The sequence below is a fragment of the Dromiciops gliroides genome, chromosome 3 (genome assembly GCF_019393635.1).
Source record: "Dromiciops gliroides isolate mDroGli1 chromosome 3, mDroGli1.pri, whole genome shotgun sequence".
NCBI classification, from domain to species: Eukaryota; Metazoa; Chordata; class Mammalia; order Microbiotheria; family Microbiotheriidae; genus Dromiciops; species Dromiciops gliroides.
The window spans coordinates 186,848,493-186,865,597 of NC_057863.1; the positions used below are offsets into that span (position 1 = coordinate 186,848,493).

A 17,105-nucleotide genomic window follows, 5' to 3' on the forward strand; every position below is an offset into this window, starting at 1 on the left:
AGTCTTGTCTCCAAGTAAACTATAAGTTCCTTGAAAGGAGAGAATAGTATCTTTATCACCACAGTGCCAAGCATATAAAAGGGGATTTAGGAGATGTCTATTAATTGTGAGAATTGGAATGACACCTCCTGCTGGGAGGGACACTATGAGCTCTAGCCTGAAAAGAAACCATGTGACTTTAGCATCTGGAAGTGACCTTTTCTGGTGTTTCAAAGGTCAAATTGGTGTCAGGAAGTGATGTTTGCCACCCAGGGGTCCTGTCAATCAGAGCTACCAACAAATTAGCTTGGAGCTGTGTGAGTGTGTGTGTGTGTGTGTGTGTGTGTGTGTGTGTATACAGCCCTATTTCCTGTTTCACAGGAGGCTTCTGGGAGGAGCTTTTTGTTTTGGGACTGCAGCTTGGCGGGAGGACAGATGCTACGCTCTCTTAGTTAAATGAAATTTACTTTTTACCTCTCTCTCTCTCTTCACTAGCTTCTTCTTCCTCTTTTTTTTTTTTGGTGACACAATTGGGATTAAGTGACTTGCCCAGGGTCACACAGCTAGTAAGTGTCAAGTGTCTGAGGCCAGATTTGAACTCAGGTCCTCCTGACTCCAGGGAAGGTGCTCTATCCACTGGGTCCCCTAGCTGCCCCTCTTCACTAACTTCTGACGCACTTTAATAAATACTTAAAAGTCTAAACTCTTGCTAAAGCTTCTAATTTAAGGCAAACACTCATTAGATTTTAGACTTCATAGCTAGAATTTTAGGCCCTTACATGATTGACAGTTATTTTTGGTCAGATCATCTTTTTAGTGTGCTACAAGTCATATTAGATAGGTACCTTCATGGAATTGCTTAAAAAAATATTAAATATCTTGGGGTAGATATTGTGGTATAGTTTAAAGAATTTCATTGTTTCTTAGATGTTTAGTCATTTCTGATTCTTTTTTACTACATTTTGGGATTTTCTTGGCAAAGATACTAAAAGGGTTAGCCACTTCCATCTTTAGCTCATTTTTCAAATGAGGAAACTGAGGAAATCAAGGTTAAGTCACTTGTCCAAGGTTACACAGCTAGTAAATGAGGCCTGCTTTGAACTCAGGTTTCCCTGAATCTGAACCTAGTACTTTATCCACTGAACCACCTAGCTTGAACTCAGAAGATTTGGTTTCAAGTCTTGTCCATTGAAGGAATTTTGTCAAATGCTTTGTAAAATAATTCATACTGACAAAATGTATAATTATGCAAAAAAATCCTCAAAGGGTGAGAATAATGAGATGAATATAAGAATTTGAAATATAATAGTGTAAAAGTATAAAATACTAAGCTTTGTCTAAAACATTAGGCAATAATTTATGAAAAAAAAAGATGTAGGAACTTAGTGGACTAAACATGAGTCACCAGTGTGACATAGCACCTAAAAGACCTAAAGTGCTCCTATGTTACATTAAGGGAAGCATGTCCAGAACGAGAATAGCAATAGTCTGATTGTTCTCTGCTCCGGTTAGATCACATGTGGAGAAATGTGTTTATTTCTAGATTCTCTCTTACAAAAGACATGAATAAGCTGTTGCACAGGTAGAGAAAGAAGAATAAGATGATGAGGGCACTCAAAACTTCCATATGAGGATGTTGAAGTGAGTGAGAATGTTGAACCAAGATAAGAAACCACTTAATAAGGCCATGATAGTTATATTAAAATATTTTGCAGTCTATCATTGGGAAGATTGTGTAGACTTCTTGGTTCCAGAGGACAGAATTAGGAATGGCTCAGTTATAGAATTTTTAATTTAGGATTGACATAAAGAAAAGTTTTTGATTTCTTAGCAGTTTCCCAAAAGTAAAATGGGCTATCTTGAGTGATATAAAACTTTTCATTTCCAGAGGTTTTCAAGAGAAGGTTTGAAAGCTGTTTGTAGAAGGTATTATAGTTTGGATTCCTGCTTGAGATTTATCTTGAACACCTAAAGTCCCTTCCAATTTTGATAGTCTATGGTTATAATCTTATTATAACTAACTTTTACAACTCATGAATTGAGTTTCTGGAAGAATATAGATATTCATATACTATTATTAAAAGAACAATAATCACTGATATTTATATAGAACTTTCAATTTACAAAGCATCATACAAATATCATTTTATTTATTCTGAAAACAATCACTTGAAGGAGTTGCTATATATATGATCTACATCTTATAGGTAAAGAAAGTGAGGCTTAGGTAAGAAAAGTGACTTGCCTGTGATCCCACAGTTAGTAAGTGTAAGAGGAAGAATCTCAACCCAGATCTGAATTTTGAGTCCTGAGCCCTTTCCAAAATGCTAAGCTGCCTCCCATGTTCTCCTAGAAAAGGCAGTCCTCTCCTGGAGGTTATGGCTTCTGAAAGAATATAAAATAAACAACGAGAGAGTAAAAGGATACCATTATAGCCAGATAGAACAAAACCTTAACCCCTGTACCCATGTAAATTAGGCTAATTTAACATCCTTGAGACTTAATTGAATCAGGTGCTAGAGGTTCAAGCTGTTGACACCCCTTCCTGTTCACCTGAGTACAAAACAGGTCAGAGAAATTCCAATTACCAGACCACTATGGATGATCCAGACAAAGAAGCTTCATTTAGCTGAATCAACTCAAAATGTCACCATACATAACATTGTTGAATATTCTTTTCCCACGACTAAATAAATCATCTTTTATTAACTATCTAATGATCTATAATATCTCCTTTATTACAACATTATACCTAAACTACCCAAGACCTGGCCTTTCATGTCCAGCCCAGAAAAATTAGCATAGTCAATAGGTTACTGAAACAAATATGATTCTATGATGCTAATGTTGCTGTCTAGGGAAGCCATGATGGAGTCTGAAATAGGGTGGTGGCATTATGAGGAGAGACAAGGAGGAAGAAGCAAGAAATGTTATGAGAGAAATTGACATTCCTTGTCAACTTACTGCATGTGGGAGTGATAGGTGGGAAGGTCTATAGAATGTTGAAGAGTCCAAGATTACTCAAAGGTTTAGAATCTAAGTGAGTGGGAGAGTATTACCTTCTGAGTTAGTGGGAAAGTTCGGAAGGAAAGTGGGTTTGGGGAGAAAAAAATTACTGCCATAACAGGAGAGAGAGAGAGAGAGAGAGAGAGAGAGAGAGAGAGAGAGAGAGAGAGAGAGAGAGAGAGAGAGAGAGGGAGGAGGGAGGGAGAAAGAGAAATGAATCAAGACATATTGGAAGTTAATAATGTTTACTTGGCTTATTGTATAGGGAAGTGATTCTTAATCTGGCATCCATGAACTTGTTTTTTAAAAATATTTTATGACAATATAATGCTGGTTTCATCTTAAATCCTAGGTATTTTATATTATACAGTTAAAATATTATTCTGAGATAGGATCCATAAGCTTCATCATACTACTAAAGGTGTGTTACACACACAAGCACAAAAAATATTAAATACTCTTCATATTGACCAAAGCTGCTTCTTTTTTTGTGTGGGACAATGAGGGTTAAGTGATTTGCCCAGGGTCACACAGCTAGCAAGTATCAAGTGTCTGAGGCCCAATTTGAACTCAGGTCCTCCTGAATCCAGGGTCCATGCTTTATCCACTGCACCACCTAGCTGCCCCTAGACCAAAGCTTCTTTTTTTGTTGTTTTGGGTTTTTTTTTTTCTTTTGGCAGGACAATGGGGGTTAAGTGACTTTCCCAGGGTTACACAGCTAGTAAGTGTTAAGTGTCAGAGGCCAAATTTGAACACAGGTCCTCCTGAATCCAGGGCTGGTGCTTTATCCACTGTACCACCTAGCTGGCCCCAACCAAAGCTTCTTAAACTGTGGGTCACAACCTCACATGGGGTTATGTAACTGAATGTGGTGTTTGAGAACATTTGGCAATAGTAAAAAGTTATCTGTATATGCAGGGTTGCATAAAAATATCCCAGGCAAAAAGGGGTTGAGTGGAAAAAGTTTAAGAAGCTCTGGACTAGATGACTAAGTTTCTTTTTGATTCTCCATTTATGATTCTATAATTTTGGAAAAAAACTTAACAAAGTTAAACTTTTCCATGTAAATCCTGTGTTCCTAAAGAATGATTACTTTAGAAGACTGAAATAGGTTATTGACATTATTATTATTATTATTATTATTGTTATTATTAATTACTAATACTATAACCTTCCTGGAAGACATTATTCTTGGGATATCAACGTTAAAAAATTAATCAGTGGAGAAGGAAAAATGGAACAAAAACACTTGCTAGTTCTCCTTTTCAAGTCATAGCCCTGCATTTCTGCAAATAAAGCAAAATAACATTGCTTCTCTGTTCTCAAAGGAATTCACATATATGCATTTAGAACCTTTTCAGTTGCAAGGGGTTACAAGTTCTGAGACAGTCTCTGTGAGAGCTTTCCATATATCTTTAGTGAAAAGAAAATAAGGGAATTTGGGGATCTATGTATCAGTAGTCTACATAATGTTCAAAGTGTATAGAGCTAAAGTTTCTTTCCTTACTGATCCATCTCCACCTTTTGCCCAGCCCAGGTTACAACCTAACATGTTAGTATTCCTAAGCTCTGACTCTACTGAGGCTAGGCTGCTGGAGAGCTTTATATGTGTACTAATTGCTCTATTTTCTAAAAGTGTTTTCACGATGAAAGGCTTTCAATTCCCCCCCCCCCTTCCTTTTCTTTCCTCATGTTTCATTGTCTACTCTGAGAAGCTGAAAGGCGTTTCCCTTGGGAAGATTTCTCCCTTTCATTGATTAATTACATTCTGCAAAATGGACCAAATTTGTATACATCTGAGATTCAGTTGAATAATTTTGATATGTAACCAGCAGCACAAATTCATTTTATAAGATCTCAAAGACATCCAATATAGGAGAATGGATCATGGAGTTTTTGTTTGTTTGTTTGTTTGTTATTTCTGTATTCTGTTTGTATAACCAGAGATAAAAACCATTCCAATGAAGAAACATATACAGCTACAACATAAGCCTATTGTTTGAACCACTTTAACATTATTTTCAATACTTAAACTGACCAAGGTGGTTGAGTTTCTTTAAAGATTCATGAGAATATAAAAATTTATGAAATAGTAAAATTTTTAAAATGACTACATATGAAAATCCTATTTTTTTATCTTTTTGGCTTTTATCTACCATACAGTAACTATGACTTTCTGAACTTATAAATGGATTTTCACCCTTTCCCTGAATCCCAGTTATTGCAAAGAGTGGAGAAAAAATTGAATTTAATTGCAACATTTTAGTAGTACATTCTACAGCATCTAATATACTGGGTTGACCTAATATTAATCATCAGGAATTAATCACATAATATTCAGCTCCTCCAAATGCATCCTTTACTTCTGGATATCAAAAGGAGCTCTTCTGTCTGTTTTTTGTTTGTTTGTTTTTTGTTTTTAAATCCAGTCATATCATTAACGTTTTAGAAGTGCATGTGGGAACCCTATTCTGGTCTCCATTCTTGGTTGAAATAAATGTTGAAAATAAATTGAAATAAATGTGATTATTGAAATAAATGTGATTTTAGGATGCTAATGGAACAGAATGGAATATTATTAGATAATGTTAACCTGAAACTTTACAAGTGTAGACCATTTCTTCTGAACTTGGCCCCTCCTTGTTTCTAGGCTGTTATCCTAGTCATGACTCCGCATCCTACCCATGAAGTTCTGACACTGTTGATACTAAATGGACTCATATAGGTTAAAGCTGAGTCCTCAATTCCTATCACTTAGTAATGCAATTCCAACTTTATCATCATATTTTTATTATGTAGGGTTTTAAAGATATGTCTTATATTTGTTTTTATAAAGACAATCACCATGATGGTAGAGGAGAGGTCTGACCTGGGAGTTCAGCAGACCTGGATTCATGTTCCATTCTGATATCTACTGACTCTGTGATTATGGGAAAATCATGCCACTTCTCAATATATTTCTAGGTTGTTACATAAAACTGTATGAGTTACAGAGGAATTGTAGAAGTACATTGGGAAAAGGAATTTCCCCACCAGTGGTTGGCCATATCCATGAATTTACAGGATAAGACACCCTGTGCTCCTTCTCCTCTGACCCATATCCCCAAAAGGATCATGTATTTGCCCTAATTTATGTCCAACTTGAGTACTGGCATCTGGTGTGATGACAAACATTTTCAGTAATAAAGGCTTGCAAGAGAAGACAGAGTTCGATACACAAGCCATATATGCATAGGGCTACATGTATTTAGGTCTCTAAGGCACCTCAAAGCCTATTTAGACCAAACCCTCATTTTACAAATAAAGAAACTGAGATCAGAGAAAATGTAACTTGCCCAGGCTGAGACATGTGGTGTCCCATGAAAGACTTGAAACCAAGGCCTCAGAATGCAGAACCATGGCTCAAACCACTGTTTCTTATTGGATTTAGCCAGGTTGGCACAGTCAGAAGTTATTTTATTTATTTAAATGAGCCAATAGCTGCTACTATCCACATCACAATTGATTCTAATTTGTAACCTCATAGGAGAATCCTGAAATCAAAATGGATCTAGCAGTTGGGCATGTGATCACTACTGGATACACAGAAAATGATTCATGGGTATAGTCACTTGTGCCATATCTAAGCAGGATATGGAATTTCTTTCTTCACAGTGACCAACCAGAAACCTCACTTTAGCTATTTTGTGGCTATATTTTAGGCTATGGGTAGTGAACAAGTAGGAGAGAGAGACAGAGAGAGAGAAAGACAGAGAGAGAGAGACAGAGAGAGAGAGATGGAGAGACAGAGACAGAGACAGAGAGATCAGTCTATCAAAGTCTGGTTGATGACATTATCTAATTTACCCAACAACCACTGTACAAGAGTCATCTCTCTAGACCCAATGGATATGATGCTTTCTTGGAACCATACATCTTTCCATGGGCTGGTATTGCCAGTTGACAGTGCTGTGTTTTTTGTCTGTACTCTAATAAGTACTCTGTTTATGTGACTATAGCATGTGTTGGAATTTTTTGTTTGTTCTGTTTTCTGATGGGGTATGGTGAAAGGGTTGGGTAGAAAAGGGAATGGAATGGGCACAGAAAAAATTCAATATTTTTGACAAAAACATTTTCCTACAAGATCTTAGCTGATCTGTTTCCTACCATTTCCTCCACTTTATGCTTTCATGGTGATTGTGTGTAATACAGCTACATATTATAACCATTCTCCTCACCCCTGCACATATCCACACCAAAACAAATCAAGTGAAGGAAATATTTGAAAGCCACATCAGTGTTTCAGGATAATATTGCAAAGAGTCCATATATGATCATTATGTCATAATTCCAAAATCAAGCAAAAATAATTTGCAATCAAACCATATCTGTATATCTCTATTCTGCCAATCCTCAGAAAATTCAGCATTTTTATTTTTTAATGGTCTAACTCTAATTCTACTGTTTTTTGGCTTCCCATTTTTAGCTTCATCTTCTTTAAATTGATAAGGAAATGGAATGCACTGGTTGTTTATACTTTGACTGAAATTTTGGTGCTATTTCAGTATCTGGGCATTTGTGTTCAGCATGCCTTATTCAATTTCCAACATACTTTGGTCTTTCTGTACTGCTTGTCTGCCCTTAATGTTATCCTTTGCTTTTAAACTAAAGTGATTCTTCCCACAGATAGGAAGTGTTCATTATGCTCTATGCTTTTCAAATTCTATAATAGCCAATAAGGATTTGTCTTAATATTAGTTTCATGTTCAATTAAAAAAGCCAGTTGGTGAGCTCAAGTCTGAAATCTAGGATGATCAATAGGTGGGAGCCAAATGTGTCGAAAACTAGAGTTTTCCTCTCAGAGAATTTGCTAAATCAACTGTAGCTTTGTGCATTTAGTTCTAGCCAGGAACAATAGCTAAGGAAAGATAATTCAGCCTTTACAACTAGTGTAGAAAGCTGAATCTGTCTCATTTTCAACATCAGGCAATACATGAAACCCACCTGGGGATCCTGGGAAAGCCAGTTCAACACTCAAACTATGCTTCGTTGTGTTTTTCTCCTCCCACTGCCAGGTCTACATGAATGTCCAAAGGACATACAATCCCTCTACTTTTTCCACCTGTAATGAAATATATAAGAGCAAAAGGTCCATTAATAAAGCTCAGTTACAATTGCTCTGAACCCATTACACTCACATCAGTTAAAAAATTGGATAAACAGTCTTCTCAATGCACATATTTGAACTGCAGATCCAAAAGTCATTTTCTTTTCATAAGTACCATTGCATAAACCTATTTACTATCACCACACAAATATGAGCTACTAAACAAACAAAGATTCTTTCAAGAACATGTATCTAGAAGATGTCTTTTGGGCTCATTTTAAACCAAGGCTATGGTAGCATGTACCTTTGCCATCATGCTTATGTGTACAAATCACATTCAGCTTCATCTTAGACATGTGAAGAAAATTGTCCCATGTATGGGCAAATGCTATTCTGATATCATGAAGGTTTTTGTGGATTCCAAGTAAAACATTGTTAGTATTAAAAACCAACCAACCAACTGACCCATCCCTAAATGCATCCTGTGAGGTATATAGCCCTACATTCACGGGGACTATAGAAAAGACAAAGTTTCAAGAGCAGATCTGTAGGAATCATTAGCTTTTGAAAAGGCAGCAGTTCCCTTCTGTCATTAATGACATGCGTAACAGTTTAATGTAATGCTACTTTTAATTATCACAGCCCTTTCTTTTAAATATCAAATTTCCCTCTATAAATTGTTCCTAGTTCTCTTTACAGTCTCATCTGTCACTGTAAATGTCATCACTTTATTCCTCCTTTGGATGCAGTGACAGGCCCACTCTTATCCCCAGCTTTATCTCTTTTGCCATCCTTTATTGTACTACAAAGATCCCTTTTTCATAGTTTACAGCTGTATCCGCTTTCCACACGTGGCAAATGATTGCCTCGGTAAAGGTATTTTCTGTTTCAATCTTGCATTTTCCCAAGGGAGAACAAAAGGGACAAGCTTTCTGGAGTTGGTTTCACTGAGAAAATTGTTTAGAATTGCCTCATTCCTCAGCAGATTAACGAATGCATACAATCCCAGCTTAAGTGCTATTGTACGGGACAATTTGTCCATTATACTTTGTCCTTTCCATTTAGAAAACCCCTCACCAATTAAAGTAATACAGCCTTCCAATACCTGCTCCCAATTAAATCTGAGCCGTATTACCTGCCTTGATGCAGCTGGTCACAGATTCCTACCACTTACTAGCATTCATTAGGCCTATTCATTATCAAGGGGCTGGTGGCAGGAATTCAACCCACTGGCTTTCTTTCAGGGCCCACCAAAATTATCAGCTTTCAGCACAAGGTCCCAATAAGAACAGGATTAAGCATAAGGAGAGGGAGTTCATACAGTAGCCAAATATCATTGTTTCTACTTTGCTCATGTCTTCTCAGCCTCAGCATAACCAATAGGCTACAGTGCAGGTACAAAGGGACAGGAGCCATAATTGGAAGAGGATAACTGTTTTTCCTTTCTAGCCCAAATGCAACTGCCCCCATTTTGTTTCTCCCAGTCTTTCACTGTCCCCCTCCCCACCCCCCACCAAGTCTTCTAGCAGGGAGTGGGAGTACAGTAACTACTCTTTAGAAATGACCAATAGTCAGCTCATTGATGTGCTCTGTGATTAAGCAGCAAGGCGTACCAATTTCAGGCTGAACTACATTTCTTAGAAAACCACTTAAAAACACAAAAGTTTAATATTCTTTCTGACAAAGCAGAAAAACAAAAAGAAAATCTATAAAGGATTGGGTTGAGATGGGGAGGAAGGAAGGGGCAGGAGGGTACCAACAAGAAACTGTGATTTAATTCCCAGTGTGACATTAAGCTATGTTACTGGGTTCCCACAGGTAAGATTTAGTTTCAGGGCACACACACACACAGAAAAAAAAAGAAAGAAAGAGGAAGAAAGAAAGAGGAAGAAAGAAAGAAAGAAAGAAAGAAAGAAAGAAAGAAAGAAAGAAAGAAAGAAAGAAAGAAAGAAAGAAAGAAAGAAAGAAAGAAAGAAAGAAAGAAAGAAAGAAAGAAAGAAAGAAAAAAGAAAGAGAAAGAAAGAAAGAAAGAATGAGAAAAGAAAACAAGGCAAAATTCCAACCTCCTTTACTTGCAAGTCTGAAGACAAAAATTAAGTAAGCTGCTGTCTCCTTAAATGACTCCCTGGGACTTCCAGGGCTCTTTTGCAACTCAGTGCAATCAAGGAGATATTGGAGGAGAAGGGAGGGGTAAAGTAGAAAATAGTGCAGGAAAACAGGATGAGCAGGTTGTTAATTATTAGGAGGTAGAGAAGTAAAAAAGGAAGGACCAGTGGACTGTGGGCAATATAAAAGGAGCAATGAGTACACCATTTTATTTTTCATATTTATTTAATTTTTAATTTATGGAATAAAACAAACATTTCCCTAACATAGTATAACAAAAAAAAATGATTGCACATGAAGCTGCAAATCTATTAAAGTTGCTATTCTTTTAAATATATAATAAAGTTATCATGTAAATTTCTTTTTTTCCCCTTCCCTCCCCTACCCTAAATATGGCTGTTATGTATTTATTAAACCCTTGTTATGTACCAGAAACTATTCAAAGTGCTGGAAAGATGAAGGGAAAAAACTCCCCCAAAACAAGCAGTCTCCCTACCCTCAAGGAAATTACTATCTAATTGGTGAGTCAACATGTGTATGTATATATAAAATACATGCAGGTTGGACACATGGCAGCCTTAAAGTGGAAAGCACCAATGGGGAGATGGGGATAGGGAGGGAAGAGGCGGGGAAGTATTGGTAAATGTTTAACCACCAGGCCCCAACCCCCCAAAATATGCATAGCACTATTTTAGGTTTAATTTGCATTATTAATATTTTCTCCATCACATCAAGTCTAGACAATTAATAGATTGAAGCATATTTGTTTCTATTTTTTACTGTTTGTTAACATGTTCTGTTTCTTGTTTCACATTTTTACTTCTTCTAGTGTTTCTTGATTTTTAAGGTGTAAATGTTCACAAACAAAAATTTAGCAATTTGAGCTGGCTCCATTGGAAGTTTACCTACAAAAGGCAGCCATAGTGTATGAGATGAAAAAAAGGTGGGGGAACCTACCTGTACTTGAAAGAGTTAATAGAGCAAGTAGAGTAGAGAGCAAGTACAGAGGAAGTACAACTGACTGGAGAAACAGGATCCTGGGTTCAAATCCTCCCTGAGAGACTTCATATACTTGCATGTCCTTAGGCAAGTTAACCTCAAGGGGCTTCAACCCGCAAGTCTCTTCATTTATAAAACGGAGTGATGGGCCAGATGGCCTCTATATTCCTTTTCATGGATCTAGACCATTGATTTTATGTTAAGGAAGTGAGTTAAGTTTTCTGTTGTTTTTTTTTTATCAGATGTGAATTTTTTTTGGTATAAGAAAGCTCCCTTTAGATAAAAACTCGCTCTATCAATATAGATTACCACTTCTCTACAATTTATATAGAATCATCATAATCACTGAGAAATTAAGTGTCTTCCTTAGGGCCACAAATCCAGTAGGTGTTGGGGTGGAATTTGAAACTCAGTATTCAACTGACTGAAAGGCTAGCTCTCTAGGAGGAACATTAGGCAACAGAACAGCAGATAGAGCACTGGTTCTGATCTCAGGAAGACTTGGTTCTAATCCAGCCTAAGACACCTACAGAACTGTATGGGGAAAATAATGGAACCTACCTCCTAGAGTTGTGAAGATCAAATGAGAGAATAATTATAAAGTGCTTAGCACAATGCCTGGAACATATTTGGTGTTATATAAATGTTCATGTCCTACCCCCTACCCCCAACTCCCATCATATGATAATATTGTATATTATAATAATGTATATTAATACATAAAATTAAGTTCACTTCCTTGTGGCACTTAATGAAGCCTTGGTGAGAGGTATGGGAAGCAGGAGGGGTAATAGTTGGGGGGGGGGAGGTGTAGAATTGATAGAACAAGACATTTCTTGTGCAGAAAGTTAAAGATCAAAGATTTTCAGACACTTCTAGGTACAGAGAGAAAGGGACCATGTATTGAAAGTCCCCTTTCTTGAAACATGGAACGAAGAGTATAAGTGAGTCCTACCTCATATTGAATTTTTGGATAAATATCTAGCTTTTCATAAGAAGACCTTCAGTGGCACAAGGACATTGGAAGAAATGGTGACTTTAGCAAAACTATAAACATTCACCACACAATATTTATGAGCCCAAGATTATAACAGTTGGAGAATGAGTGAGATCTTAACTCAAGTAATCTTAGAATCAATTCTACAATAGTTCTTTACTACAGACTTACAAATCTTATCAATGAACAGCACCATATGCATATCCATGGCTTTTTTTTTAAAGGGGGGGGTGTTGTATATTAGTGTTTTCCTCTCAATTAACTTCTAGGCAATTTTCCCAGTTAAATGCATAACATCATTGGCAAGATGCCAAGCAAAACCTTAAGACCCAACACTAAATTCTGCACTTATACAGGCAGCTTAGATTTTCACGCGGTGAACTGGAAGCATGCCAGCAACTCCCACCATAAACTCAGCAGTAGGAACGCTATATATTTTTTTCAAGGAAGTCTACTTTAGATTTCTAAGACCACTTGAAATTGCAAATTTTAATGTGCCTTTTAGACAAAATAAAAGAAAGATTTAGCCTACTATTAAATTAACCCAATTAGCTATTTATTCCATGTAACCTTATACTTTGGACAATGTCAAATCACAGAAATTGGAAAGAATCCTTTTTTAAAGATAATTGTAGAAATCACAAGATGCATGCTAAACAATCAATTCCCAAGTGTTTTGTCTCATCTACTTTGCTCACACAAAATTATTAGAATAGTCATTAAAATTATATATTTTCTTATATTTGTAGCAAAAGAAATTGGTGTACAAAATTTGATTGAAGGCAGTGAGAGAGGCAAATAGGAAGAAGGTTGGAGAGAAGCAAAATACTCAAATAGATATTTACATATCAATCCTTCCTTGGAAAGACTTGTCAATTACTGATTTTTTTTGTACTTTCGTTTCTATAAGATACTATGCCCAACATAAACCCTTATAGCCTCTCTAATATGCTATACTGAGTATAGCGTTAGGGACATTTTGGAACACCCTCAAACTTTGTTGATTTAAAATTTAGACTCAAATTTCAGGAGTTTGGGTTTAATCCCAATGGGATGTGTGAGTCAAGGTAAGAAACATTTTAGGGAACTTGTATAGTGTCTGATAAACCTTCTTGAGCTCACAAAAGCTCTTGGAAAACAACATTTTGATGATTTAAGAGCCAGTGAACCAGAAACATATGGATTAAATTTCCCCTGAAATACTCAGGGGTTTAAAAATTAAGGGAAAAGGACTTGGCCAAACAAATATTATTGAACCCAAAATATTTGTAAGACAGTTCAAGACAGTCTGCCAAACTCCAAATACGGATGGCTTCTTTACTTCTAATATTCACCTAGTTTATTATTGTTGTTATTATTTTCTTTTAATATCTGGGGCCTTAAATACATCTGGAATATGTTTGAAGAGCAACAGTTCACATCAAAGTGATTTTTCAACTCCCCAAACAATCATAAATCACAGCCTAACAATATTGTGAATTTGTCTACATGAGTCAAGAGCCAGGGTGCTTTAGCTGTGCACTGGTACACAGATACAGATGCACCCATGGCTACAGTAAGAAAAATCTGTACTGTGATTCAGGCATTTTCAGGCTTGGAGAACTTCAACCAGGCAGCTCTGGGAGGCCTGTGTGAAGCCAGACACATCAATTATGCAAGTCAAGGCCTCATCAGTTTCAACCAGACCTTGCCCAAGGAAAGAGATGGTCAAAACCAAAGAAGAATTAAATGGAAACACTACCAGGTTCATCTAAGTTTGACATCGATTGGCATTTTGTGTTTCATCACAAAAATAATGTATAAGGAAGAGACCTTCATTGTCTGTCTCTAACACCCTTAATATGATTTCACCTTCTACATACCACTTAGGCCTCCCCTATCAGCTTTTCAACAACTGCCAAGAACAGGACCCAGCAACTTAAAGCAAAGCTGTTTGTTTAAACCTTGCCTATACCCACCTTCATGGTAGAGTTAGGCAGACACATGTGGCAGCTGATCATGTACAACAAAGACTGGAAAACAAAACAAAACAGTGTCTTTGAACAGAAGGATAGATTGAAATATCTCAACCCTCTTTCACCACTGTGTCTTCCTATGTTTGTCATCATTTTCCACAAACCAAGACTGAAAAAGGCAACTCCAGAACAGCGTATGGCAGAGCCTATGTTTGTAGAACCAGAATGAGTCCAGACTGATGCTAAGGGCACCAGCTGTAAAGTATAAAAAAAAGAAAAAAAGGAACCAAGCACACATATGGTATTAAGAAAAAGGAGACTCTCCGGCCCCTTCCTTAAGCTCTTGCTATAAATCCTGTTGCATATATTTTATTTGGCATCAGTATATTTCAGAATATAACAGTGCCATTTTTCAAGAAAGTCATTTATAACTTGGAATTCAAAAGAACTAGCAAGAAGATGTTGGAGATGGTAGTGTCTTCCCCTTACTGTTTTTTTTCCTTAATTATTCTCTGAGATGCAAGTGACAGTTTCACATGGAAATCTTCTCAATATTTCTGAAGAGCAACACGAGTCATTTGACATTTTAAGACATAGCAGCAGCTAAACAGTTGACAACAGAAAATTGATATTTACAAAAAAGCATATTCAGGCTGGAACATTACTAAATTCCTGCAAAACCCTGGACTTAATTTTGAAAATAGTTGTAACTAGAAAGTCCTACTTTTATGAAAGATGCTTCTGTTCATTAATGATAGATCTACTTTATATGAAAGATCTTTTTTGTCCATTAGTGATAGTGACTGGAACAAATACTCTTATAATTTCTGAAAGATAGTAAATTTACTTCTGAAAACACTTCTTTCATAGAAACATTTTATAAAAGCATAAGATAGAAGTTGATTATATAGGTGAATGGAACATTTAAATAGTGATTAATGAGTCAATTAACCATTAAGGCACACTTCTAATATTTCCTTTCCAAGTTTCCTACCCATAATGGCTATATTAAGGGCAGCACAAGAGGTAAAACATAAGTCATGAATTGTGAATATTCAAAAAGTGCACATGCCTGAATCTAAAAAAAATAAAATAAAATAGAACTATTCATGTATATGTGGCAGGTCATTGTGATTTCTTCTTTCCTCAATGAAGGGATTCAGGTTTTCATAAAGTAAAGGAGGAGTCTAGCCTTAGTTAGTAAATAAGTCAACAAGCATTCATTAGGTACCTATTACATGTCAGGTTTGAGGATGCTCTCAAATGGGAGTCTAGGACTAGTATGGGCCAGGCTGTAATCTGTATTCTTAGGATTTGGGGGGATTATAAAAAAATGGAAAACCCCACTCATTGTCAATTAGAAATATCATTTGTTCACTTCAGCAAGCATGTACTAAATACCAACTATGTGCCAGATGTGCTGAGCACTCTGGTAGATGTTGGGGATAGAAAGATTAAAAAATATATAAATCCTTATGATGAGGGTGTAGGGGACGAGAGAAGAGCATGCACCCTTATATATTCAATATTAGAAATTTACAAAGCAAATGCAAAATAATTTGTTAGTGGAAAGAGGACTAACATTTTGGGAGATCATGAAAGGAGGTGGTAATTATGTTGAGCTTTGAAGGAAACTAAATATTCCATATGGTAAAGATGCAGAAAGAAAGTATTTCAGGCATGAAGGACAACAGCTTATGCAAAAGAAGGAGATGAAATATTGGTTATGGGGAACACCAAATACATTGGTGTGGTTAGATTGGTAAATATGTGAAGGGGGAATAATGAGAAAATAGTCTACAAGAGAGAGGTTGAAGCCAGTTTGTGAAGAGATTTAATTTTTAAAAATAAGACAGTTTTGTTAATTTTTATAATCCCTATTACTCATTTCACTCACATTCATTTATTCAACAAAAATGTGCAAGCCATTGTTCTGGTGTTATTAGGAATAATGTTGATAATTGTAATTACTCACAAAAACTCCATGAGGTAGAGTAGGAAAAAGATACATTTTTTTTAAATTTATAACTGAAAAAATGGAGACTTAGAAAGTTAGGCCATTTCACCACTATCCATAGAGGTGGTAAAGTGGTAAAGCATATGAGTGTGTGTGTGTGTGTGTGTGTGTGTGTGTGTGTGTGTGTGTAAAAAGTAGAAGGTATTTGTTGTCTTTGTTGACATATTTCAGTAATGTCTGACTCTTCTTGGCTGTATTTGGGGTTTTCTTAGCAAAGATGTTGCAGTGACTTACCATTAACCTCTTCAGAAGAAGAAACTGAGGGAAAGAGGTTTAAGTAACTTGCCCAGGGTCACACAGTTAGTGTCTGAGGTTGGATTTGAACTTAGGTCTCCCTGACTCCAGGCCAGATGTTCTATTCACTGGGTCACCTAGCTGCTGTATAAGTTGCATAATGGAGGAGCAGAGTTCCCACAATGCTCAAAAAAGGGTCAAATTATTTGCTTACAGGAAGAAATAATGGAATCCTGCCATATATAAATGAAGAGTGATTTTTCATAAAGATTCAGTTATGCTATTATCTGAATATGTATAATTTCTTGAGAACAGTAACATAATATGCCATTTTTTGTGCAAAAGATAAAGAGCTACAAGCCAGAAGGTTACCTAAATGGATAATCTTAATAAATGGACTTAGAACTTGTTGAGGGACAGGTAGGTGGTGCAATAGAGTGCCAGGCCTGGAATCAGGAAGATTCATTTTTCTGCATTCAAATTCTCTGAATGCAAATAATTTCATCCTTTATTGAACATTCTGTGCCAGTTAAAATTTTATTAATGATTTCTATAAAAGCACTTATCAAATTTGTAAATACTACAAGGTTAGAGGAGAATTATCAACACACTGGAGTACAGTTGAAATGGAAAAAATATTGACAAGGAATAAAATTGGGTCTAAAACTTAATCAGGACATGTCATGTCTGTAAAGACAGACCTATGTTTAAGAAGTAGCTTTTTAA

The 17,105-nt window shown here is 36.3% G+C and overlaps 1 long non-coding RNA gene across 1 annotated transcript in view; it reads right to left on the reverse strand.

Annotated features, from left to right (window-relative positions):
- Window positions 1-2,230: 2,230 nt before the first annotated feature.
- LOC122751723 overlaps window positions 2,231-17,105 on the reverse strand; it is a 237,479-nt gene continuing 222,604 nt past the window's right edge. Inside the window, exons 2-3 of the long non-coding RNA XR_006355803.1 lie at window positions 7,969-8,086; window positions 2,231-2,364 (exon numbers count right to left, since the gene is read on the reverse strand). This is a non-coding gene — a long non-coding RNA (uncharacterized LOC122751723). The remainder of the gene's footprint in view (window positions 2,365-7,968; window positions 8,087-17,105) is intronic.